Genomic DNA, 27,012 nt, shown 5'->3' with positions numbered 1-27,012 from the left:
TAATAGAGGCCCAACTTCAATGTATACCCCAAATTAAGAAACACAGTAAAAGAACTAAAAAAAGAGCCACGGTGGCTTAACAACCATGTAAAAGAAGCAGTGAGAGAGAAAAAGATTTCCTTTAAAAAGTGGAAGTCAAATCCTAGTGAGGCAAATAGAAAGGAGCATGAACACTGCCAAATTAAGTGCAAGAGTGTAATAAGAAAAGCCACAGAGGAGTTTGAAGAACTGCTAGTCAAAAACTCAAAAGGTAACAACAAAATGTTTAAGTACATCAGAAGCAGGAAGCCTGCTAAAAAACCTGTGGGGCCCCTTGATGATCGAGATACAAAAGGATCGCTTAAAGACAATAAAGTCATTGTGGAGAAACTAAATGGATTCTTTGCTTCAGTCTTCACGGCTGAGGATGTTAGGGAGATTCCCAAACCTGAGCCTGCCTTTGTAGGTGACAAATCTGAGGAACTGTCACAGATTGAAGTGTCACTAGAGGAGGTTTTGGAATTAATTGCTAAACTTAACATTAACAAGTCACCGGGACCAGATGGCATTCACCCAAGAGTTCTGAAAGAACTCAAATATGAAGTTGCGGAACAATTAACGAAGGTTTGTAACCGGTCCTTTAAATCGGCTTCTGTAGCCAATGACTGGAAGTTAGCTAATGTAACACCAATATTTAAAAAGGGGTCTAGAGGTGATCCCAGCAATTACAGACCGGTAAGTCTAATATCGGTACCGGGCAAATTAGTCAAAACAATAGTTAAGAATAAAATTGTCAGACACATAGAAAAACAAACTGTTGAGCAATAGTCAGCATGGTTTCTGTAAAGGGAAATCGTGTCTTACTAATCTATTAGAGTTTTTTGAAGAGATCAGCAAACATGTGGACAAGGGGGATCCAGTGGACATAGTGTACTTAGATTTCCAGAAAGTCTTTGACAAGGTCTCTCACCCAAAGGCTGTAACGTAAATTAAGCTGTCATGGGATAAAAGTGAAGGTCCTTTCATGGATTGAGAACTGATTAAAAGACAGGGAACAAAGGGTGGGAATTAATGGTAAATTCTCAGAATGGAGAGGGGTAACTAGTGGTGTTCCCCAAGAGTCAGTCCTCGGACCAATCCTATTCAACTTATTCATAAATGATCTGGAGAAAGGGGTAAACAGTGAGGTGGCAAAGTTTGTAGATGATACTAAATTGCTCAAGATAGTTAAGACCAAAGCAGACTGACGAACTTCAAAAAGATCTCACAAAACTAAGTGATTGGGCAACAAAATGGCAAATGAAATTTAAAGTGGATAAATGTAAAGTAATGCACATTGGAAAAAATAACCCCAACTATACATACAATATGATGGGGGTTAATTCAGCTACAAGTCAGGAAAAAGATCTTAGCGTCATCATGGATAGTTCTCTGAAGATGTCCATGCAGTGTGCAGAGGTGGTCAAAAAAGCAAACAGGATGTTAGGAATCATTAAAAAGAGGATAAAGAATAAGACGGAAAATATCTTATAGCCCTTACATAAATCAATGGTACACCCACATCTGGAATACTGCATACAAATGTGGTCTCCTCATCTCAAAAAAAGATATACTGGCACTAGAAAAGGTTCAGAAAAGAGCAACTAAAATGATTAGGGGTTTGGAGAAGGTCTCGTATGAGGAGAGACTAAAGAGGCTAGGACTCTTCAGCTTGGAAAAGAGGAGATGAAGGGGGGATATGATAGAGGTATATAAAATCACGAGTGATGTGGAGAAAGTGGATAAGGAAAATACTTATTCCCATAATACAAGAACTAGGGGTCACCAAATGAAATTATGGACAGCAGGTTTAAAAAAAATACAAGGAAGTTCTTCACACTGTGCACAGTCAACTCCTTACCTGAGGAGGTTGTGAAGGCTAGGACTATAACAGCATTTAAAAGAGAACTGGATAAATTCATGATGGTTAAGTCCATTAATGGCTATTAGACAGGATGGGTAAGGAATGGTGTCCCTAGCCTCTGTTTTTCAGAGGATGGAGATGGATGGCAGGAGAGAGATCACTTGATCATTGCCTGTTAGGTCCACTCCCTCTGGGGCACCTGGCATTGGCCACTGTCGGTAGACAGGATGCTGGGCTAGATGGACCTTTGGTCTGACCTGTTACGGCCGTTCTTATTACCTACATCCCAAAGAGCCAGAAGAGAGAAGTGTAGCAGGAAAAATACCTGGAAAGCGGGTGTAAAAAAGATGAAATAGGCAATCCCCTACCTTAACTTACACTTTCTTACCGATAGTGGTCAGGAACAGAGGCTTTTGCAGGAAAGGCAATTAACTTAGACGACTTTAGACTTCGGGACTGAATTCAGAAGTGAAATATAAGTATATGAGCATATTGGGAGTCTAACAGAGTCTAAGATGATGTAACTTACAAACTAGTGGGGGACAGTAAATGACATGTTATACCAGGTTTTACATCTGTATGTGGCCATTTATTTGGACAACAACTCTTCCCTTATTATCTGTCATGTAGAAGCTGCACATATGTTTATGGAATTTATCCACATGTGTGCAATTATACTGCCTTGGGCAGTGTTTTGAAACTAATATTTTAGTTAAACTAAACTGGCCATGCGTATTTGGAATTTTATCTTTTGTAGTGGTAAATGCCTGTGTTTTGCCACGACTACAGTAGCTCGTTCACGTTAAAATGTTTTATCTTACTTCACAGAATATAGAAGTCATGGCCAAATTAGGCCAGCCTTTAAAAACATAACTTCAATTTTTCACTTATGTAACAAGTCATTTGACAAAGTCTGTAGCTTAATTTCATAGCCTTTTTGTCAAAAACAGGAAGACAAGACAAGAGACCAAAATATGATAAACTAGGATCATCAGTACTTATTAGATTGCATGTACGTCATCAGTGTTTATACATCTCCAGTGTCTGAAGAACGTGTCATTGTGTCACATACACATGCAGTTAATATTTTATCTTTCCAATTAGCTGGTAAGTGCAAAGTCTCAGCAAAGATCAGTCATTTTAATTTGGTACGGTGGTTTCTCCACAACTTCAGGTCATGTTTTAAGGGCAAAGTTCACTCTGGACCCATTTCTGATTTGCACTTTTATACACCCAGCACAACTTTTCCAGATAGGCCAGACCCAAGGCTCCTTTACAGCAGTTTGGCAGAATGAAGAGGCTTGAAAGTGAATGTCAATACAATTTATGTCCACCTTAAGGTCCCTTGATGTGGTCAGAGTAATGCAATGTGCCCTTTGTGTAAATGATAATCAGGACCCATGTCTATAAAGCTTGTGTTTTTTAATGGCTGCTAACTCAGATGCCAATGATGATAGTTAACAAAATTGTTATTAAAATATGTCACTGCTTTTCAAAGCACTTTAAGTAGTAGTATCATACTATGAAAATCTACAGTCTACACTAATTAGCACCCAGCTCATTCTGGATAGGCCTTTAATAACATATGGAGAAAGTAAAAGGGGGTGCTATTGGTTTCATTTTTCTACCAGCAGTTTAGCTATCAAAAGTTTGGAACATTGCTAAATCAAGATGCTCTACGTATTTAACCAGCATATGTCTGTAAGAACCACCATTGCATTAGAGATTTAAGATTAAGTATTTTACTTCCATCCTACTACAGAAAACAGATTTTTTACTGCCTATTAATGAGTTAACATGAGTAGTTTCTTTAAGAGCTATCTATGCCACATACAGCTGTGGAAGCTGGCAACTTGTGTGTGTGTGTGTGTGTGTGTGTGTGAAACTCAGTTAGAGCTATTTAGCAAAGAGTCCAATTTTCACAGCTTCAGCTTCTCAGATATTCCATAGTGGCTCTGCCAAAAGTTTCCTTGCACTATTTCTGTGGTACTCCATGCTTCAATACAGCACAAAGTTATCCTCCCACACCCATGGTTGGAAGGTGGCCCATATGGATGGCATCTTTAGGCAGAGCACTGATGCTTACCATGGCAAGAGCTCTCAGGCCTGGTCTACACTACGCGTTTAAACCGAATTTAGAAGCGTTAAACCAATTTAACCCTGCACCCATCCACACAACGAGGCCCTTTATATCGATATAAAGGGCTTTTTAAACTGATTTCTGTACTCCTCCCCGACGAGAGGAGTAGCACTAAAATCGGTATTGCCATGTCGGATTAGAGTTAGTGTGGCCGCAAATCGACAGTATTGGCCTCCGGGCGGTATCCCACAGTGCACCATTGTGACTGCTCTGGAAATCAATCTGAACTCGGATGCACTGGCCAGGTAGACAGGAAAAGCCCCGTGAACTTTTGAATTTCATTTCCTGTTTGCCCAGCGTGGAGCTCTGATCAGCATGGGTGGTGATGCAGTCCCAAATCCAAAAAGAGCTCCAGCATGGACCATACAGGAGATACTGGATCTGATCGCTGTATGGGGAGACAAATCTGTTCTATCAGAGCTAAGTTACAGAAGACGAAATGACAAAGCATTTGAAAAAATCTCCAGGCTATGATAGACAGAGGCCACAGCACAGTGCTATGTGACAAGCGTAACGGAAAGCCAAAGAATCAAATGGATGCTCATGGAGGGAGGGAGGGGGTACTGAGGACTCCAGCTATCCCACAGTCCCTGCAGCCTCCGAAAAGCATTTGCATTCTTGGCTGAGCTCCCAATGCCTGAAGGGTCAAAAACATTTTCCCGGGTATTTCAGGGTCTATGTCCTCAATTTACACCCTTCCCGCCCGCGAAAGAAAAGGGAAAAAAATGTTTCTCACCTTTTTTCAATGTCACCCTATGTCTATTGCATGCTGCTGGTAGACGGGGTGTTGCAGCGCTGAACACCAGCATCCCCTTCCCGGTGGCAGATGGTACAATATGACTGCTATCCATAGTCATCATCAGCCTGTGAGTGCTCCTGGCTGGCCTCAGTGAGGTCGGCCGGGGGTGCCTGGGTAAAAATGGGAATGACTTCCTGGCAGATGATACAGAATGGTTGGTAACCTTCTTCATCATAGCAACTGGAGGCTGAGCTCCATCAGCCCCCCCCCCCCCCCGCTTTCATGTCTAAAGAAAAGATTCTGTACTGCCTGGACTATCATAGCAGCAGGAGGCTGGGCTCCTATCCCCCGCTACCCTTTAATGTCCTGCCTGGACTATCATAGCAGCTGGAGGCTTCCTCTCCCTTATTTTATCTCACTAAAAAGTCAGAGTTTCTTATTCCTGCATTCTTTATTACTTCATCACACAAATGGGGGGACACTGCCATGGTAGCCCAGGAGGGTTGGGGGAGGAGGGAAGCAATGGGTGGGGTTGTTGCAGGGGCACCCCCTAGAATGCCATGCAGCTCACCATTTCTGCGGGATCTCTGGGGCTCTGACATGGACCGGCTGTGCTCTCTGGTTCTCTAGTAGACTTGCCCCATATTCTAGGCAGGACTGACTCTATTTTTAGACAAAACATAAAGAAGGGAATGACTTCGGGAGTCATTCCCATTTTTGTCCTTGCGCCCCCAGCCGACCTCAGCAAGGCCAGCCAGAAGCACCCATGACAGCAGCAGATGGTACAGAATGACTGATAACGGTCATCTCATCGCCAATATACAATGGCATGGCAGACGGTGCAATAGGGATGGTAACCGTATCTGCTACCTTGCAAAGGCAAATGAATGCTGCTGTGTAGCACTGCAGTACCGCGTCTGTCAGCGGCATCCAGTACACATACGGTGACAGTAACAAAAGGCAAAACAGGTTCCATGTTTGCCATGCTATGGCGTCTGCCAGGGCAATCCAGGGAAAAAGGGCGCAAAATGATTGTCTGCCTTTGCTTTCACAGAGGAAGGATTGAGTGAGGACATTTACCCAGAATTACCCGCAACACTGTTTTTGCATTGGGATTTCATCCCAGAATTCCAATGGGCGGGGGAGACTGCGGGAACTATGGGATAGCTATGGGATAGCTACCCACAGTGCAACACTCCGGAAATCGACGCTAGCCTCGGTACATGGACGCACACCGCTCAGTGTGGCCACATGCACTCGACTTTATACAATCTGTTTTACAAAACCGGTCTATGTAAAATCGGAATAATCCCATAGTGTAGACATACCCTCAGAGACAGACTGATAATAGCCCTGCAGCCCATTGCCTTTAAAGGAATACACTCACCCAACTGCTTTGGATTCTCTGTGCTCTGTTTACAAGCTCGTTTTCAGCCTCTGGCCAATCAATCAATCATCTCAGCCCTCTGCTTTATTTTATCTCTGACTAGTAACAGCCAGATGATTTATTTTCAGTGATGTTGCACAGGTGACTCATTTCTCAGATCCTTGAAGCACCATGTGTAATCTAGATGCAGTGTTGCACTGGGTCCATTATAAACAATAGAGGGGAAAAAATGGCACACACGAAAAATTCTAGAACTGCAACATGATTGCATTGAACAAAATACAGTCTGATGTGATAAAAATATTTCTAGAGTAATAATGTAAAGCAGGGGAAAGGGTTATACATATGACACACTAATAATAAAACAAGGATCAATGTTCTAGGTTAAATCTGGATATTAATAAAACTCACAAAGTGAGTATGATATAAATATTTAATTAAGCAAGTTGTATCATACTCTCTGCATTCAAACTGTGGTTAGTTACATCTATAGAAAATGTTATATAGTCTTTCCTTCTTGGTAAAAGAGGTTGCACTAGATTACACAAGAAACAGACCCTAAAATCTATGCTCCTTCAAAAGAACCCAACTACTTTATTCTCTGCACCAATGCTCATTGAATGAGCAAAATACCAGGAATAGTTTTATATTCATAAAATATACATACAGGATAATACATTATGTAAAACATTTAGTAGTTACTGAGAAAATGAATTATATTTTTCCAAACATAAGCATAGAGTTTGGGGATTTTTTAAAGGTAATCTGTGTGGGCCCATGAAAGTGACAGATATAGTAAAACATGAAAGATCACCACAAATCAAATACTTTCACCTCATGCCTATGATTTTGGTCCTCATTGGATCATCTCTGCAAGGAAAAGAAGCAATATAGTCTCTAGATTAAGTCTGCTTTATTGAACAGGTGATTGCCAATTAGGTCAAACTGTGTTAAACAACATTAGGTAGTTGTTTTCATGATGTGTATTAATATCTACTTGTAAGCATGTGGACTCACCCCTGAGGCACCTCCTGCTGGTCTCTGAAGGAATTAGCTGAATTTCCAGCCTGGAGTGCCCTCTGCAAGCTGGTGATCCACCTTACCGCTTGCTGTTGGCCCCCCATGTCCCTCCCTAGACCCAGTGCCCCTTTTACCTGGGGTGCTGCCCCCTGATAGTAACCCCCTTTCTCTCAAGGTCTACCCCTCCCAGGGGAACCCCCACCCACTATCCCCACCTTGCCTCAGTATATGGCTACTGCCAGTCATTATCTAGCCCCCATGCCCTGGGGCAGACTGCAGTATCAGCCTACGTATCACTGGCAAGGTTGGGTTTGGACCTGCTGCCTTGGCCTACCCTGGGCTGCCCTCTGCAACCCCCAGTACCTGTTGGCCTTGTGCTAGGCCACACCCTGGGGCTTTCCAGGCTGGAGTTCCCCAGCTCCTCTGCCTTTCCCCAGACCTGCTCCACTCAGGTACCCTGTCTCTAGCTCCCTGCAGCCACACCCTTCTCCCTCTACAGGCAAAGGGAGACTGTTTGGGCTCCTGGCTCACAGCCTTTTTATCAAAAGAACAAGAGTACTTGTGGCACCTTAGAGACTAACTACAGCTCACGAAAGCTCATGCTGAAAGGTGCCACAAGTACTCCTGTTCTTTTTGCAGATACAGACTAACACGGCTGCTACTTTGAAGCCTTTTTATACCGGCCAGCTGTGGCCTGATTGGGGCATGGCCCAGCTGCAGTTGCTTTCCCAAGCAGCCAAGTTTTTAGAGCTGCAGCCCTCTCCAGGGCTGCTTTTTAAACCCCTCAGGGCAGGAGCAGGTAACCACCCTGCTACACCATTAAAAATAAAACTGAAACCAATCAACACATTTCATTTCAGAACTAAGTTAAGATTCAAACTGTGGTCATAGAATTTAAATGATAAGTCAGTTCCTTTACTAAAGCACCTCCTTCCTCAAAAGTTAAATAAAGTGTTCAGTTTTACATTTTGAAATGTATGCTTTGCCTTAATAATCAAGAGTGTAATTTTATCATTTGTAAAAAACTAACAGTCTTAGAAGAAGAAATGAAACACTTTATAAAGTCCAGGTACCATACATTTGAATGTGGAACTATTATATGACATTCTGAACATTGTGCAACCCACTGCTGATGATTTGGTTAGTTTGGAATGGAATGTCTGTTCAAACTCCGTATCAACAAAGGCCTCATTAAATGGAATTAGTAAGAGAAAAAAGTACTCTGATGGAGTTTAAAGAGCTCTCAGTCCAATCATATGTTCTACAGCGTTCGTCTCTTTTACAAGGTAGCACAGTCATACAATAAAGTTAGACATCAAAAGAATGTCAACTAGTCAGCTAGTCCATTTGTCTCTTTTTCTCTTTCTAAATTTAAGCACCATTTCTCATCTATAAGTATTTGCCAGAAGCAAAAGGCAATAGCCTTTTACAATAGTTCCTATAAAATCTACACGTTGTGTCAGTTCTGTGTTAGATTTTCCTTCCCTCAAATCGTGAGTTTCACAAAGTTTTAGTGAGTTCACTTTACCCACTCTATTATGTCACTTCAGATCCCATCACCTTTCCTCCCTTTTATGAGTTTAAGCGCAGTTATTCAATCGCTCGGTCCAATGCTCAGTGAAGTCAGTGAGAGTCTTTTGATTGACTTAAATGGGCATTGGCTCATTTCCCTAGTGCCCAGGCATCTAGAGTTATTGGGAACATCAGACAAGCTGGTTTCAGATTCTTCTTTTAACAGTTACAATCCACTATACTTGAGAAGTCACTATATTAGGAGGGAAAATTTCCTCTTGGACTGTGCAGTAGACAAGTAATAACAGATGGAAACTATTGTATAGAGAATGGACACGTGCATTTAAATCATTACATGATGTTTTATGCAATGTGTTTTTTTTTAATGCAGTTGTCAATGCCACTTTTTTTTTTTACATTATAACTAGGACAGACCAGATGGTGACAGCTTAACATAAATGCAGCCATTAAAATAATGTACAGAACAAAAAGTGATTAATTCATTGCAGTAGCAGGAGTACATTAATTGTTATGGGGCACGGTATTCACTATAAGGTGATTGGTTTCCAAAGTAAATAGTAATAAATTCTGTTTGCATCTCAACACTGCTTCCCTACATCAACTCTGTTCTTTCCTAATGACTTCATCCCATCTGAAATCTGCTTCTCTATTCAAATAAATAAAAAAAAACCAATAAAATTAGTGTTGACGTTTGCAGAAGTTATTCCCACCCTTCCATTTGTCCCATCTTCAGCTTGATGGAAAAATAATCAACCTCCGTTAGTTTTGTAGTCATTTCATCCTAAAACTATGTTTCACTAAGGGAAATTTTGGTAGTTCTTATTCCTCTGGCTAGCTAAACATCATCCAGTTTTGTTAGTATTTAGATGAGAGACTTCCAAAGCTGCCATAGGTTACAGTGATTATAGGAAGACACGTGACTGATTCAGGAGTAATAAGCACAAATGGATTCTTTATTCAGACTGTGGAGACACACAGATCCTGTAGCGGTCTGGCTCAGGCTGCAAGTAGAGCCTTTGTGTTCTTACTTTGTACCATCTTTGGATGACATACAGAACCAAGGGTCTTATTACTCTCCGTTATTTAAACTCCTCTGGCTTTTCCCCTCAAGAATAAGTGTATTAGCTCTGCCAGTCTGCTCATATTTCAACTTGCCACTTGCAGAAAACAACAGAAGTTTACCTGAGTACTATCTGATTACAAACGGAGGCCATGTCTACATCTAAAATTTTGCAGCGCTGGTTGTTACAGCTGTATTAGTACAGCTGTATAGGGCCAGCGCTGCAGAGTGGCCACACTTACAGCAACCAGCGCTGCAATTGGTGTTAGATGTGGCCACACTGCAGCGCTGTTGGGCGGCTTCAAGGGGTTTCGGGGAACGCGAGAGCAAACCGGGAAAGGAGACCAGCTTCGCCGCGGTTTGCTCTTGCGTTCCGCGAACCACCCTGCAAACCGCAGGGAAGGAGACCTGCTTGCTCGGGTTCGGGGAACGCGAGAGCAAACCGGGAAAGGAGACCAGCTTCGCCGCGGTTTGCTCTCGCGTTCCGCGAACCCCGAGCAAGCAGGTCTCCTTCTCTGCGGTTTGCAGGGTGGTTCCGGGAACGCGAGAGCAAACTGGGGAAGGAGACCAGCTTCGCCGCGGTTTGCTCTCGCGTTCCGCGAACCACCCTGCAAACCGCAGGGAAGGAGACCTGCTTGCTCGGCGGTTCGGGGAACGCGAGAGCAAACCGGGGAAGGAGACCAGCTTCGCCGCGGTTTGCTCTCGCGTTCCGCGAACCACCGTGCAAACCGCAGGGAAGGAGACCTGCTTGATTACCAGAGGCTTCCTCAGGTATGCTGGGATACCTGCTTATTCCACGGAGGTCAAGAAAAGCGCTGGTAAGTGTCTATACTTGATTACCAGCGCTGGATCACCAGCGCTGGATCCTCTACACCCGAGACAAAACGGGAGTACGGCCAGCGCTGCAAACAGGGAGTTGCAGCGCTGGTGGTGCCCTGCAGATGTGTACACCTCCTAAGTTGCAGCGCTGTAACTCCCTCACCAGCGCTGCAACTTTCTGATGTAGACAAGCCCGGAGTTTGAATGGGACCCATTCCATCTACTTAAATTCCCCTTGAAGTTTTAGTTGGATACATTATTCCTTATTTCCATGTAAATACTTGATTATGAAGGTTTGCTGACAAAGAACTGTTACAAGCCATCACATCAGTAGCTACATGTTAGTGGTTAGTGAAGAGATCCTTGCAAACACTGGACAAGAATTTCAAAATTAATTTATTTATTCTTTAAGAAAAAATCTTCCCACCTTCTGTCTCAGACTTCACTGCTCCTCCTGAGACCTCACATCTCTTGTTTATGTTAAGCTGTTCTTCTCAGCATAGAAGAGGCACTTGGAACATTTAATAATGAAATCACCAGTCCTTCCCCTCCTGTACTGCAGAGATTAATTAGGAAAAGTACCTGAAGTGCTCCTCTGGGCATCAGATTCTTTGACAGCAGCAGCAAAGATATTTTTAACAGAATGTTTTTGCATGAGGATTTAACAACAGTATTTTAACTGAGCTTCTTTCCTGTTTTTACTGTGTATCACATACAGTCATTTGCTCTATCACCTCTATGAGACTCAGATGGCCTTCTCCTCAGCTGGGCTAAGTCACTGGTCATCTATTGACATCAAGGACACCATGCAGATTTAAACCATCTGAGAATCTGACCCAAGGAGTATGCTTCAAAGATATGAAACAGCTTTCCTTCTTGTAAATACTGTATATATGATATTGATAGTGGGGTTTAGGGAAATATGTCTAAGTAGAAAGCATTACAAGAAACCAATTAGGAAATATAGTCCAGTTTCCTTCAATATTACATTACTAGGCTCTGCAGTCTTATCAGACTCTTTATTGAATATAAATTTCATGAACATCTGTATGCATTGTGAATTACAGTATATGCCCCAATACCTGTCATGTTTGCAAAATTACAGGGCTACAAGACGGAAGCAGAAGAAAGAATACATCTTCTTCCACACTCGGAGCACAAGAAACGAGAAGTTCCGTTTATGAACCAATCCAAATTTGGGCTTAAGTTTGCTTGAGGAATTGCAGCAAGTGGTATGAAATTTGGAGGGAAGAATTTGGAGGAGGCACCAAGATAATCTGTATGCACATGGCTAGACTGCTAGCTACAGTTGCAGCATCTCTGTAAACAGTTTTCTTAATAAAGAGCCCACTTAGTTTTAGCACAGGGTCCTTTCATGTTATTACCCAGCACGCAGTGCATGAGATAGGGATGACCAAATTTGCAGCCCAGTTTTTGTTTCCCAAATCAGTTCATCCACACCTAAAGAAAACCCTGAAGTCTGGGAATCTCCTTCAGTTTGCTTGATGATTTAGTGGAATGCTTAGCTCAAAACAGATGTCATGGGCTTGATGCAGAAGTTATTGGATAAGGTTCTATGGCCTGAATTATGCAGGATGTCATCTTAGATGATCATGATGGTCCCTTCTGGCCTTACAATCTATAATAAAAAGTCTGAAAATCTCTCCACTGAATTCAGTAGACAAATGGTAAATTGTAGACCAGATTCAACTTCCCTTAAAGTGAATGTGAGTCTTTCCATTGACTGTTATGGGAGCTGGATCAGACCCCATAACACAGAATATGAAATATTTTATGCACCAGATTTCTATAATTAATAACAGATAGCACTTGAGTTTTGTCCAGTGTAAAAGTTGGAGGTGGTAAAGTTACCCATTCATGAACAGATACTAGATTTTGTTAACAGTATTGGAGAACCTAGTGTTTTTATTCTCATTTACTTATAAATGTACTTTTTCCTATTTCCCCCCTTTATTTTCCTTTGCTTTAGGCAGTTGTAGTTTATAGGGTTTTTTTAAATGTTCATAAATGCTTTTGAGAAATTACTGATCTTGTCCGTAAACTGGAAAAACGACAACTAGCTTATTTGTCTTCCCTATTAAAAAAGCCACACAATTTTTGTTGAAATATTGGCTCATTAGTGAAAGCAACCATTTCTAGTGATGCAATGCAACTGTTACCATTAGAAAAGCAACATGTTCAATGTTCATTGAACATATTCTTATCTCTGTGGTAGGTTTTGCAAGATCGAAGAGACAGCAGCAATATCAGCACAGTGTTTACAAGAAATATAGGCACAGAAACATACAGCACATTTATTAAGCTCTTCAGAGAGCATGCTGGTGAGTCAGGCAGTTCGCTGTAGCATTGTGAGACGTTTTTGTTACAGATCTTTGACAGAAGTTTTGATCTAGCTGAGTTCCAAACCCTACCTCCCTCCATGTGCACAGCATTTGAAAGATTTGATTTTTTCCATTTGCTTTATTTGTTTAATTTATGGCAATACTTTGTTTTTAATGACATCATTACGGTCAGGCTAATTATTAGGGGTCTGAACCTGTACCCATTGAAACTGATAACTAGAAACTCCCATGCAGCTTATCATACTTGTATTTTATGTAATTATATTACATATAATTAAGGATGCATTCAACAGTAGAGAATGAAAGGAAGAAGCCAGGATAGATTACAAAAAGGAAATACAGCTAGGAATCTTTAAGAAGGGAGAGACTTAGAATGATAAGAAACAGGAATAGAGCTATACTTCCAGAAAAGAAGAAAAAATACCCAAGAGTTTAGACTACAGATTCTTTTGCTTTTTCTCTATCTTTTCAAGATGTTTTCTAAGGGCCAGATTGTATCAAACTGAGTAATAACTTACTCCTTGAATAGTCCCACTGTAATCAGTGGACTATATAAAAGTCTGATCCTACTCAATGTGAGTAAGGGCAAAGCAATGTGAGCCTAAAAGAGAAAAAGAACACAAAAACATTAGCAACCCTTCCTCCCAAAGTTCTGCACCTACTACATCTTGCTCTATGAAAATGTCACATAAAAAGGGCTTTCCTTTCAACCAAGTCAGAATTCAGCCCTTGGAATTTGACCATGCTGCAGGATGGATTTTCATAGCATGTTGAGAAGAACATATTTGAGTGAGAGGAGGATCTTCAGTAAGCAACAAAATCTCAGAGGAATTCAAAGAAGCAAGATGTGGTACAATTCAGAGGAACCTTTTTAGATTCATTGTGAGCCTGAGCAGGCCACTGGGTGAAGAGCAAGGTGGTCCAAAGCTACCATCAGAAGTGTCTTCGAGGGCAAAAGAAAATAAGACATTGTTTAGCTGAAGACATTTTCCAGCAACTATAACAGTTTGCTAAATATTATAATGTAATAAAAGCTATGAAATAACCTTGTCAACCTTGTCATTTCAATTTTTTATGCCTGGTCTTTCTTTTCCTGGTTATGTCAGTGAATTCTTATCTCCTCCACATATTGCCATAGGCCCATAGTTTGAATAAAAAAAGGGAATCCTGTCTCACAAATGTCACATCTAATAGCATTACACCATAGCAAACACTGGCTTTAGATACTCCTAAACATCTAACTACATAGATTTTGTAGGACCTTTTTGTTCATCTGCATTTGCAAGAGCATGCTCCTTTTGCTGCTCTATTTCTGTCCATGGTTACAAGCCATCTTCAGATTTCAGGGCCTCAGTCTTTCATTTGCACCCAATATAAATCCATCAAGAGCTCCAGTTACACTCCAGTACAGTTAGTTACACTGCTACAAAATTGTTATAAATAAGAAAAGAATCAGTGCTGACTGCCAGCCAAAGAAAGTGTATTGTTCTAAAGACCACCACTGAGAAATAACCACTCTGTTACTTCATTCTTCCCCAATAAAGAAAATTTAGAAACAAAGATATACTTTAGATATAACACAACTGAGCCTTTCACTCGTTGGGCTCACATATTTCTAGATTAAAAAAAGTCCACAGAGAAGGATAGAGTCACTGAAAGCAACCTCAAGTGTGGAAGGGAAAGTTTATTATTCAATAATCTCAGAAATGTAGAGCTTAAAGGGATCTCAAGAAGTCAACAAGTGCAGTTGTAACACTGACAGACTCTGGTCATTGGTGAGTGGGATCCAACCGAAGACCTCCGGAGCTAAATGCATGATCCTCTACTGCATGAGCTAAAAGCCACATGCCTGCTAACTAAGGCTGTACCAGACTCATTAATCTCTAAGTGGTCTTGATGCTACTAGAGGGGACAGAACTCCATACCAGGAGGAGTGTGGGTTACACAGTGCCCTGAGCTGAGGCTGGGCTAAATAAACAAGAACATTCTTAATGTTGGTCTACTAAATAAAGTAAAGTGAGACCACTTTATGTGTAACTATCTTCTGGCCTACTGTACATACAGTAGTCCTAACTCTTGCCTACCTGGGGATTTTGGTAACTAAATAACAGACTAAAAATTGTCACCAAGTTTGAGTATGCCTGGGATTTTTTCCTATAGGATTGCTTTTGTTGCAAACCCTAATTCCCCCTGCCAGAGGGATACTCCAAACCCCCCTTATATCCTGTTTATAAACAAGGCTTACTTGCTAGAAAGATTCATCAGTAATTATGCAATACCTCCAAACACTGTTAAAGAACTGACATCAGGACAATTTTAGTTCATGAGCTCTGCAAACCTATTCTGGGTCATAAAGTCTGGCACTCAATTATAAATACTTATTTTTTAAAGTTTATAAAAGGTAAAAGTGCCCATTGCATAACCTACTGAGTTAAGTTACAAATTATTAACAGGTGATATTCTAGTCCTGACGGCAAAAGTTATAGAACAAAAGAACTTAATATCCAAAGGACAGCAACGATCATAACAATAAAAAGGAGGAGGGATAACCAGTTAAGTTTACTAGGTCAGGAGCATCATTTTACATTTTTCTTCTTGTTCTGACCTCTCCTTCTATATGTTCAAAGTACACACAATGGTAAGGAAGCTAATATGAGAGTGCAAGTCTATGGACTGTCCATGATTGGAATGGTAATGGTATACGGAATCTTTCCCTTTCCAGTTAAAATCTAGTAAAGACTAAACTAAACTAAATTTTGCAACACTACCTGTTCAGTGACCTAAATAAGGCCATATTGAAATAAGTATGGTGGTCACTGTTTCATTAGTAAAGAATGAGGCTGAACAGAGTTTAACTTTATTAAAACCTGTGCACTGCTCCAACCATATGACTGAGTTGCTTCTAGCCTAACTCACCATATTTCCTGGAGGAACTGTTATTGACAGGACACCAGTGGAACATGCGCTCTCTGATTCCAATTCCATGATCATGATGCATCTTCCTTATTTAGTAAACATTTTAATATAATTGTTTTCAAATGTTTGATATCCAGGTCTCCATCCAGTCTCCCTTTATTATTGCTAGTACATAGTCTACTTACTATTGCTAGTACACAGTCTATTTGGAGTCTCATCCTTACCACACTTAGCTGTTTACATAGTCTTTGAGATAGTTTGATCTCAACAGGCAATCAGAGTGACCTCTCTCTTTCTCAGAGTCTACTAAACTATCTCTGTGGAGTCTCCATGCTCCCTGTGGGGTTGGTCCTTAGATGATTCTCTGTCTCTCTGCTTTGGATGTTGCATCTGCCGGTTCATATGTGCATCCTGTTCCTTCAGATCAATTGTCCCTGTTGCATAATCCCGTCATATGACCTGGGTACAACTGCATCGCTCACGACTGCTTTAGTGCCCTCCTCTGGAGACTCTCTAATGGCTAGATCCTCACAGGAGTGTCTGTCTCCAGGACCAGTAGGTCCTTGGCAGACCTGTCATACCTGCCTGCATTCTGATTGTTGGCCATCTCTCAGCAATGTCCCCACCCTTCTGGATGCACCAGGTCTCCCCTCATTGACAGAAGGCTTTTAGTCCTTCATCCCATCAGTGTCTGTGCTAGACTATGTGGCAACCCCATTGTGGGGCATTCCTATGCACCAGAAATGCCAACAAGGATCTGAACCAAAAGAAACAACCTTGTGTGACCGTCTCTTAGCTGTTTTTGCAGCTGATTCCACCTTACCGTTACTCTGGGGGTATGTTGGGGATGAAGTCGTGGTGGTCATATTCCCATTTACATGCAAACTCCTTGAATACTTCTGAAGCAAACTGTCCCATGGTCAGTGGATACAGTGTCTGCAATGCCATATCTTGCAAAGTGTACCTTCAGTTTGTCAGTCACTGAGTTGCTTCTTGTATCAGGCAGGATATCCCACAAATCTGGATAATAGTAAAATTCTTACTGTTGGGGATCTGCACAGTCCACTCCATATCCTGCCTTGTGAGCTGATGTATGGGTTCCGCTACTGCATCCAAGTTTGGACATAACATTTATCATTTCTCTGAAGCGCCTGCCTGCCTTGATCTTGTTGGAATTTGCTCTCAGTCCTTCTACTGTGAGCAGATATCCAATGTTGTTACCCTGAAAAACAGAATTTGAGGCAACCTTACAATAGCCTGCCTGTTGCCCCCTTAATCTGTCCTTCCTAAGGTATGGGTGTCCAGGGTAGTTAAGGAAACACTTGAAGGACATGGATATAATCTTCCAATAAAATGATTGACACAGGCAGTATTCTTTCTGAAACAAATAATGATATTTATTTAGGTGAATAATAATTCTGATTACAGTAATAATCTAGAAATAAAATCAGACAAATCCCTTATTACAAGTTAAAGAGATTTAAACCACAATAGCATACAGTTCAAATAATTCTAAGTGAGTGAGCTCTGTCACAGATGGCCAGTGTGCAACAGATCACTGACAACAATTCATAAATTATATTTTAAGTTTTACATAGGTAAATTACAATTAACACACACTCATACATCACACACATACACATACTAATACTATTTACTATCCTAATACTAATAGTATAATTAAATAATAACAACTGGCAGGCTTGCTTACTCTCGCCGTTAACTTTGCTTCAATGACAGGACTCCCTCTGTTGCTGCCACTTAGTCATTGTTGCAGCTGTTGCTGCTTCTTAAGGTCTGTGTCTGCTGTTACTGTTGCTTCTTCAGCAGGGACGGCTCCAGGCCCCAGCACGCCAAGAGCATGCTTGGGGCAGCATGCGGCGGGGGGTGCTCTGCCGGCCGCCGGGAGGGTCCCACAGCTCCCTGCTGGTCCCGCGGCTCCAGTGGAGCATCCACAGGCATGCCTGCAGGAGGTCCACCGGAGCCGCGGGACCGGCGACCAGCGGAGCGCCCCCTGCGGCGTGCCGCCGTGCTTGGGCCAATGAAATGGCTAGAGCCACCCCTGTTCTTCAGCTATCAGCTTGGTCAGGTCTCTTCAAGAGCTGTATGCTTCTTCTGTTCTCTTGGAACTCTTCCTCTCTCCAGCAGTTCTTGCTAGCTCCCAACTAACTGCTGACTGTCTGCCTTTTATACTATCAGACATCAATTGAGCATGCCATCAAACATTACCTCATTCCCGTTTACTGTGTATGCTTGCTACTGCCACAAAAAGCAACCTGAAGCCAGTCCAAGCTGGAGCTGTTTGATCTCTTTCTACCGTTGTATCTCACATGCTCATTCCAAGCATTACCTCACTCTGCACACGTGTTTTTATGTCTGAGCTATGATTATCTTATCAAATCTTACTGCCCATACTCCATGGCCATACTTCATTTAGGAACCTACATTCTACTAGGCATGCTCAGCCCTGAAATGCTTCGAGGCCATACCTCATTTTACAATCAGTTTGATCATATGACCCATGATATCCAATGATGAGTGACCTGCAGCTTTAAGTTGGTGAAGTGACTCCTGTTTATTTGAAATGGAAAGTAGAGACACAAAACGGAGTCTGAGGTAGTCTGGGGAATTTCTCCGGCATCAATGTGTGTCACCTCACGCTGTTTGAGTAGCTTGTTTTCTGGGTCAAGTTTCATGTTTCTGTCCCTGCTTCACTGGAGAAGAGTTTGACGCCATGACAGAAAACCACATTCAGCTTCTGTATCATTGCTTCCTTCACCTATAATGAGGATATAATCTACAATTATGTTTAACACAGGCAGTCCCTCCAGCACTTGGATGAGTCTTCTCTGGAGCACGTGTGGTGCTTGGCTAATGCCCATTGGCACATGCAACCATCCATAGCGACCAAATGGCATTGTAAAGATTGTCAGAATGCTGTACTCTTTATCCAAGGTCATGACCAAAACCCATTCCTCACATTGCAGATTATACAGATTCTCTCTTTGGAAAGTTCTAGAAAAAAAACAACTCAAAAGTCATCAATTGCAGGCAGTGGATATTGGTATCCTTTCAATGCCCAGTTCAGTGGCTGATTGTCTATGCAGATATGTATTTATCTCCCCATGCTCCTTACCCAGGCTGTACTGGCCTATTCAGGTTCAATGATATCCCTGCTCTATAGACTTTCATGTTCCTTGCGTAGTGGATTATGTAGTGCCACTAAAAATTTCTTTCATGGTAAACACACAGATTCCACTGTGGGGTCTACTTCCAGTTGAAGCTGTCCTTCGAGGCACCATTGCCTTTGAAAATATCCCCATACGTTTTTAAAGCTGTCTTCATTGTCCATAGGACTCCCCCTTTTGCTTCTTGTAGTGCAGCTGTAAAATCTGATACTGTATCCAAATCAAATCCCTGGCCAGTATGTCTGCATTCTGCCAGTCTTTACCTTGCCTTGCAGGTAACAGTGAACCCCAGTTCCCAGGTTCCACAGAGACCTATCTCTCTGCAGTGTCCAGTTCCTATCAATGGACACCCACAGAAATTAAGCCCAGTGCCTCCAAAAGAGACAGTGTTCAAATCAGTCAGTTGCTTTAACTGAGGACTCACACTTAATTCAATATAACATCACAGAGATGGTTCATAGCAAAAACTAAAAATAAATTTTTGTTAGTTGATACTAAGTGGAAAAGTGCGTCTGACAAAGTGGGCATTCACCCACGAAAGCTTATGCTCCAATACATCTGTTAGTCTTTAAGGTGCCATAGGACTCTTTGTTGCTTTAGTGGAGAAAATGTTTACAAATAAAAACAAAATATGCTTTCTAGGGCCTAAAACTTAACTCTAGCAAGATACATCTTTGCCTAAAAAATTGTTTCTCACTTATAGCAAGTTATCAGCAGCTCCTGACCCACAGGCTGAAAGGATCCACAATTCACAGGCTCAGAGAGTGCTGTTCCCTATGACCCTTAAGTGATGGGAAAGCAGGGCATGTGAAGAGGCAGTGCCCACACAGGACTTGCAGGGCCAAGATTGGCCCAGAGAGAGGGACTGAGACAAAAAGCGACCAGGAGAGGGTCATGACCAAGAGAAGGCACAAAAGGTGCTTCCAGTGCCATAAAGAGGGCCATCTAAAATGGCATTGCTCCCTGATGAGAAGGAGGGGGATGCCTGAGAGCCAGGGTTGGTCAGAAACTGGCCTGAGGGAGATGGCAGTGGTGACCAAGGCTCCAGCAGAAAGATTGTCTGGGGTAGGGAGGACCCAGATAAATAGGGGAACCCACACAGGAGCAGAACAAGCTACAGTGGGGACCCAGACAGATAGGGGAACCCACTCAGGAGCAGGACAGGCTACAGTGGGGACCCAGACCCTGGAAGAAGGAAGCAGGTTGCTCCTCATAGTGGAGAGCCTGAGGCAGGAGAGAGACATCCTGTGGGCCCAGCTGAGGGAGAAACTGGGGAGATAAGACCACATACCGGGAGGGGGGGGGGACTCTAAGAGGGAGTGTGTGTGATGGGGCAGATGCCCCACACATGTAGATGTAGGGTTAAAGAAGCCCTCAAGGAGGCTGCACAAAAGTCAACAATGGGATGAGGGCTTGTAGAGAGCCAATCAGGAGAAGGCTTGTTGGAGCAGCCAGTCAAGGCCAGGGAGTGCCATATAAGAAAGGCTGCTCAACAGAGCAGGGGAGCCTCTCCCTGAAGTGCAAGGGAGAAGGACTGGCTGCCTTAGAGGAGTACCTTAGATAGAGCAGTCCTGGGCAGGGTCAGGGGAGCAACAGGGAGTTCCAGCCTGAGGTCTGCAAGACTAAGGCCCCTGATACAAATGGCCGGGAAGGTGCTAGGGCTATGTGGAAATGGCTCACGGAAATAGGTGGCAGGATTTGGAGGGGCAGCAGTATGTGACTGCAGGCTATAGGGTATTTGGGTCGGGGACTGGAATAGGCGGTAGGCCCGCCTCTCCCTTTCCCCGACTTGCCCCAGAGAGAGTGGCCAGTATTCAGACTGCAGTTTACCCCTGGGGGTGGGGAGAGGCTAGACCGAAGGCTGCAGTAGGCCACAGCAGCAAGTGGATGGAGTAGAGACAGTCGGTTCTCCCAGAAGAGGAGGCTGCAGTCCAGGGAGCAACACAGGTCTTAGAGGTAGAGCAGAAGTAATGGCAATGAGACACCACTAGAGGAAGGTGCACCGGCAACCAAGAGCTAATTCCCAGCACAGCCAGCAGGAGGCACGGTGGTGCATCCTGCCTTGTTACAGCCCCATGTCAGTGCTCATTGAGGGGCTCTTAGGGTCATACCCTCTTATCCAGTGGAAATTGAACAAGAGGTTTCCTTATTAATAAATATGCACAGAGGTTGTTATTGGCCATTGTTGCTTTCCTGTCCAAACAGCTTGAACAAATGTGCTCTCAGACTCAAGGAGAATGTCACAGTGTCATCACTCCTATCTGATGTGCCATCTCTGTCTTGCACATGTCTGACCAAATATTTCTGAGACCTTCCTCTACTCCTGCATACACTGCTAAAAGATTCAACTTGCCACATTCTTTGCAATGCTGTCCTTTACCATTTATGCTGTTTCCCCACAGTAAATGAATCTTGCTCTAGACATGGAACCCTGGCCACCTGTTCTCCTTTGCTGTTGTCTCACTGCATATACTTCTTGGGCTATTGTGCATCCTAAGGCTTCATCTTGATGCTTCCAGTGCATGCCCCATGTCTAAGCATCTGCATAACATCAGATTGCCTTCCTGAAACAGCTGCTCCCACAGGAGATCCCAAATACCAAACACTATCCTGTCCTGAATTAGGGAGTCTGTCAAGTGTCCAAAATTGCACGTAGTATCCAGTGTATGTCAAGGTAATAAGAGAGGGGTCTATCCCTTCCCCTCAGATTAGTCTGTAGTGGAAAAACCTTTGTCATTCCATGGTTTTGTTCTGCTTTGGAGAGCAATAGGTTCCTAGGGCTCCTCACACTGCTGGGAGGACTGAGGCAGTGGTGAACTTCAAATTGCTGCGGACTACCACCATGTTCCCCAAATAAGTTAAAATAGTTTTACTTTCCCACTGTTGTCATCATCCTCCATGGTCAAGTCTGTGTACAACTCAAATGCCTCTTTCTGCCAACTCCATCAGTGGGCCAGGTTTCTGCCTGCAAAATCACGGCTCCTGCGGGCTTCAGACCAAGTGTTATGGCTCACATTGCCAGCTGGTGCACTTCAAAGAAGTTACATCTTTGACCTTGCCACCATGTTTCATTAGCAAAGAGTGAGACTGAAGGCAGGTTAAATTAAACAAATGGCACTTTAATAAATTCTGTGCATTGCTCTTTCCATCTGGTAGACTTCCTTCCAGCTTAACACCAACAGTTTCTCCTTCTCCTAGTATCTGGTCAATAGAAGTTCCTGCAGGGAACATGGACCCTCTGAATCCAATTCCACTGATTATGATATAGTCACAGCCCAATTGCCCATGGACAGCTGGCAAATCAGGACATCTTGCATCCCTTGGTAAACTGAAAGTTTCAGCAAGGGCTGGTTAGATTTTGACACTGACCTACCCTGCGCCTATTATATGGGGTCCTTCCAGGTCAGGATTAAGACCTATTGATAAGATAATAAGGAAATTTCAGGTTAATGATGCATACTGCCAAGATAAGTAGGAGGAGAAGGATCATGGTGTAAATCAGGGTAACAACATTGAAGTCAAGCAGTTACATCAATGTAAACCTAGTGTAAGCGATAAGAATCAGTGTAAAAATCAATGTAAGAACCAGCCATCTAATGGTAGAAAATGCTTCAGTCACAGATCATTCCAATCAGCTACCTCTCTCCTGTCCAATTCCTTCAAAACAGTGTTATCTGCAAATGCCCTGCACAGAAGGTTTCAAAAGAGACCATGGTTTACCTGAAGCACTACTACTAGGTATGGCTAGCTCAAGTCTCAGATTCATCATTGTATCAGACATATGTGCCACAAACAATAGTGGGAATGTAGAAAAAGTTATTTTGCATTTTATTTAAACTAGGGTTTTAAGAACTTAAATATTGATGCGCAGTACAACCTTGCCAAAGATAAAAAAGTAATATCTTTACAGGCTTCCTCAATCCTAACAAACCCAGAAAGATTCCGGCAGTTGGAGAAATAAATCAGCTTGTCACATCAGCTGAACACAGAGGTTCCCACTGTTTGGAACTCCATGTTCTTCATGCTTCAAGAGTTTCCGGAACAACAAAAAATGTGCATGTCTTTGTTGACAAATGCAAAATTGAAGGGACAGATGTTATTCTAACTTAAAGCCATGGAATCTGGCTGCTAACATAGGTAGCCTGTTTTGTCTGATTAAAAACTGACAACTTGGCACAAGGAAGCAAAAAGAGAGTGGTGGTGGTGGTGAGTGAAGCAGCAGCCCCCAGATGCTGGAGATGCAAGGGGAGAGGGAAGGAATGGGGGGCATGAGGAACACATCCTCAGGCGCTTCCATCTCCCCCATTTTGTGTACTGGCCCTGATGGTGTCTCCACTCCACCACTCCATTCACCAAAGCTACCAGCTCCACCAAAATCTCACACTGGCTAGTGGGGTGAGCAACCTTACATGTGTAGCAAACAGTAGCATCTTTCTGATTCCGGGTATATTGGATATGAAGTGCTCTGAGCTTGTATCACTACTTGGATGAACCCATTTTGGAGAAAAATGTGACAGCTATTCAGAAGTACACAGCAATATTACGTAGAGGCTCAAAAGGCATTTCAGAGGTACAAGAAGAGTGAATGACAGTAATCCAGACTGGAAGAGAAAGGTGTGGCATGGCCACATCTGAGTGAGATGGCTACATTCTCCTAGTCAGCTGCAGATAAGAAAAGCATTATGTGCCACTGCTGCTATCTGCTTCACCTTGAGACTGTGAACCATACTGGAAGAAAAAAAAACAGTACAAATTTCCTTCCTCTGTCCTCAGTTTCCCCCACCAACCTACAACCATCACTTATGTGTTGTCTAGGCTGAATATCAGCTAGTTTGCTCCCATCTGGGTTCAAATTTCAAGGTTTGAGGAAGCATGCAAATGACAGAATTTGCGTTTGATGAAAAGTGAGTGTTGAGATGAAGGTCATGCACATACTGGTACATCGCCTTCTAGTAATGCTATCTCTTGCAACAGTATTCCATACAAATTGAACAAAGAAAGAGAGGTAACAACATTGAGCCCCATGGCACCCTGCATGCCAAAACCCTCAGAGAAGCAGAGAAATTGCTCAATTACAAATGCCAGAATTTTCAAATGAGTCAACAAAAACCTTGTGGTCAATGGTAAAGTCTGCTTATACTATAGTAATTGATACTACAGGGATGGGTGATGTATAAAACCCTAAGGATGATAGGGATGCAGATTCCATGCTTTTGCATGAACATCCATTTTTAACACTTTTGCTTCTAGTCTTGTGGATGTTATGGTAAGGAGAGAACAATTTATAAATGTTACAGAGTTCATAGGGACCTTCCAGATGATTTTTCTGTAGTTTTTGTAAGGATGGTCCTCCAACAATTGCAGCGCTTATAAACATTGTTGATATAGACAACAACAAAAGTTAAATCGTAACTCCAAAAAGAGGAAAGAGGAATGGCAGAGTTTATATACATGTGTGCTGCGGGGAAAGACTGGGATGGAGGCTTTAGCCTCCCCCCAAAAATAGAGATTGAATTAATAAAGGAAACACTGAATTTGGACCAGAAGCACATTTATCTCACTTCATTAGAAATAGACAAATTTAGTCATGGTACAAAACATCTCATTAAAACAGTACTTACAATTCTGAAAAGGTTTCAAGCAATGATCTTCGTTCTGGGTTTCCTGAAATGAATTCTGCTGTACCAGCTGCAAGCTATAAGTCATTATTTTGCCCTTGTGTACATGTACAATCCTACACCAGTTAAACTGTGACTGTCCCATTGTGGGTGGAAGCCACGTTTTAATATAAAATAGAACACTGAAACTGCACCACTTACAAACATTGATTTTGGCGTAATCAGCAACCATTTTTTAAAAAATCAACTTCACCCCTTCAGAAAACTGGAGCTATCTGGTTTGGCTAAGTGAACTGAGATTTCTGAACCGAGTTCAGTGACTTTGCTATATGCTGACAGAAGGCTTGCAACAGATGAACCTGACTAATCAGTTAGTCATGGCTGAAAATTGGAACCATACACCTGAAGTCTTAAATTTGCCTTTTTTTTTTCTTTTTTTTTTTTGACATTTGGAGTTAAGAGCTTGAAGATTTACAATAATTGTGTAGCCTCTTTGAGGAAGTATGGAATACTTGACACTGTAAAAACACTTACCTCAATGTAGATGTACTTATAAAATTCCTTGCTGAATTCTAGCTGGGTTCACCTGTCCCTATTTGCATTTTCTTGGGAAAATCTCTTCCTTGGAAGCTCAGGCATTCTGACTGTCTTTAACTTTAAAAGATTTCTAGTGAATTTGCTCCCAGAGTAAGTTGGAGCTTTCATTTGATCAGGTGGACTGAAATGTTACATTTTGTTTATGTAACCTCCTTGTCTCCTCTCACTCCCAGAGGCTCTGGCAAGGGAAAGTCAAAGGAGGACAATTATGGGCCTGCAGGAGTCATGGAATAACAACAACATGTTCTGTCTTCCGAAATCCTTCACAGGAAACATCCCCACATATTACTGAGAACCATTATCCACCATTGCTCACTCCTTCTGATGAGGAGGGGAAGGAGATAGCTGCAAAGACATTAAAGTGTAAGCAGTTTTGTTCTCAGTTTTCACATTTTTTTTTAAAAATATGGTGGTGTACTTTCAAAGTTGTATTTCAAAAATATTCTAAAGAAAATTTCATTTTTCATCGATTCTAAGGCCAGACAGGACCATTATTATCATCTAGTCTCACTTCCTGCATACACAGGCCATAGACCTTCCCCACAAAATTTCCTAGAGCAGATCTTTTATGAAAACATCCAATCTTGATTTTAAAATTGTCAGTAATAGAGAATCCACAACAAACCTTGGTAAATTGTTTCACTGGTTAATCACTCTCATTATTAAAAATGTACACCTTATTTCCAGTCTGAATTTGTCAAGCTTCACCTTCCAGTCATTGGATTGTGTTGTACCTTTCTCTGCTAGACTAAAGAGCCATTTAATGTGTTTTACTGCCTTAATTGTTCTTTTTACATTTTTCTAGAAAGTAAACCTTCTGCCTCAGAATTAGTAAAATTTAATCATTTGTTTGTGCATCTCTTTCTGCATATGGTGAACTTTGGGTATGTTTTTTTATTCGGGAACTGGCCTTAAGCCTACAAGTAACGTAATTTGTATTGCTTTTAACATTTGGGTGCCATTACAATTGAAATATTTTTGAGTCTCACCCAGCTCAAACTTCAAGTTTCACAAATATCTGAAGTCCTGGGGATACATACAGAGAAAAGAGTGTACTGTGTGTTTTTCATGCTGTAAAAATCTCTACTACTTTTCAACGTAACAAATGTTTTACACATAGGTAGTAAAGGTGTAATGCCTTTCCAATACCTTTATTGAACATTTTGAAATTCAAAAACAGAAACAAAAAAATTACTGGCAATTTATCTGCCAGTACTCTGTACTCCCCCACCCCCCATCACACACACACGCACACCCATACCTAAGCTCTTTCAAGTAAATGTTGAATTAGGATTCTCTAACAGCTGTGAATTGCACTTGCCACTGGTGACAATTTTTAGTCAATAAATTAACACAATGGGTGCATTTCTCCTCCCTACCTGCCCAAGAGACAATACAATACATTATAAATGTACATATTACACAGAACAGCCACAGCAGGGGCCAGGATCAAGCCTTGCACCAGAGAGCTTCCTATTTAAATATGAGGCAAGACACACGTGATAGCTAGGAGACCATGGTTAGGTAATATAGGGGAAAGAGGGACAAGGTTTGCAAAAATAAGGTTTAAAGATTTTGCTGCTAGGCTTGTTCATGTCTTGGGAGGTGATCTCCATGTACAAGTGAATGTATGTACACATACATGTAACCTTGGTGTACATTATTTGTTTTCTTGTAAACATTAGAGACCATAAGATTGCTTGTTTAATCTGTGATGATTGTACTAATATTGTTCATTGTCTCAAACTGA

This window comes from Gopherus flavomarginatus, chromosome 3 (genome assembly GCF_025201925.1).
Source record: "Gopherus flavomarginatus isolate rGopFla2 chromosome 3, rGopFla2.mat.asm, whole genome shotgun sequence".
Classification (NCBI taxonomy): Eukaryota; Metazoa; Chordata; order Testudines; family Testudinidae; genus Gopherus; species Gopherus flavomarginatus.
The sequence above is the reverse complement of the archived record's forward strand: the minus strand, read 5'-3'. Positions refer to the sequence as shown.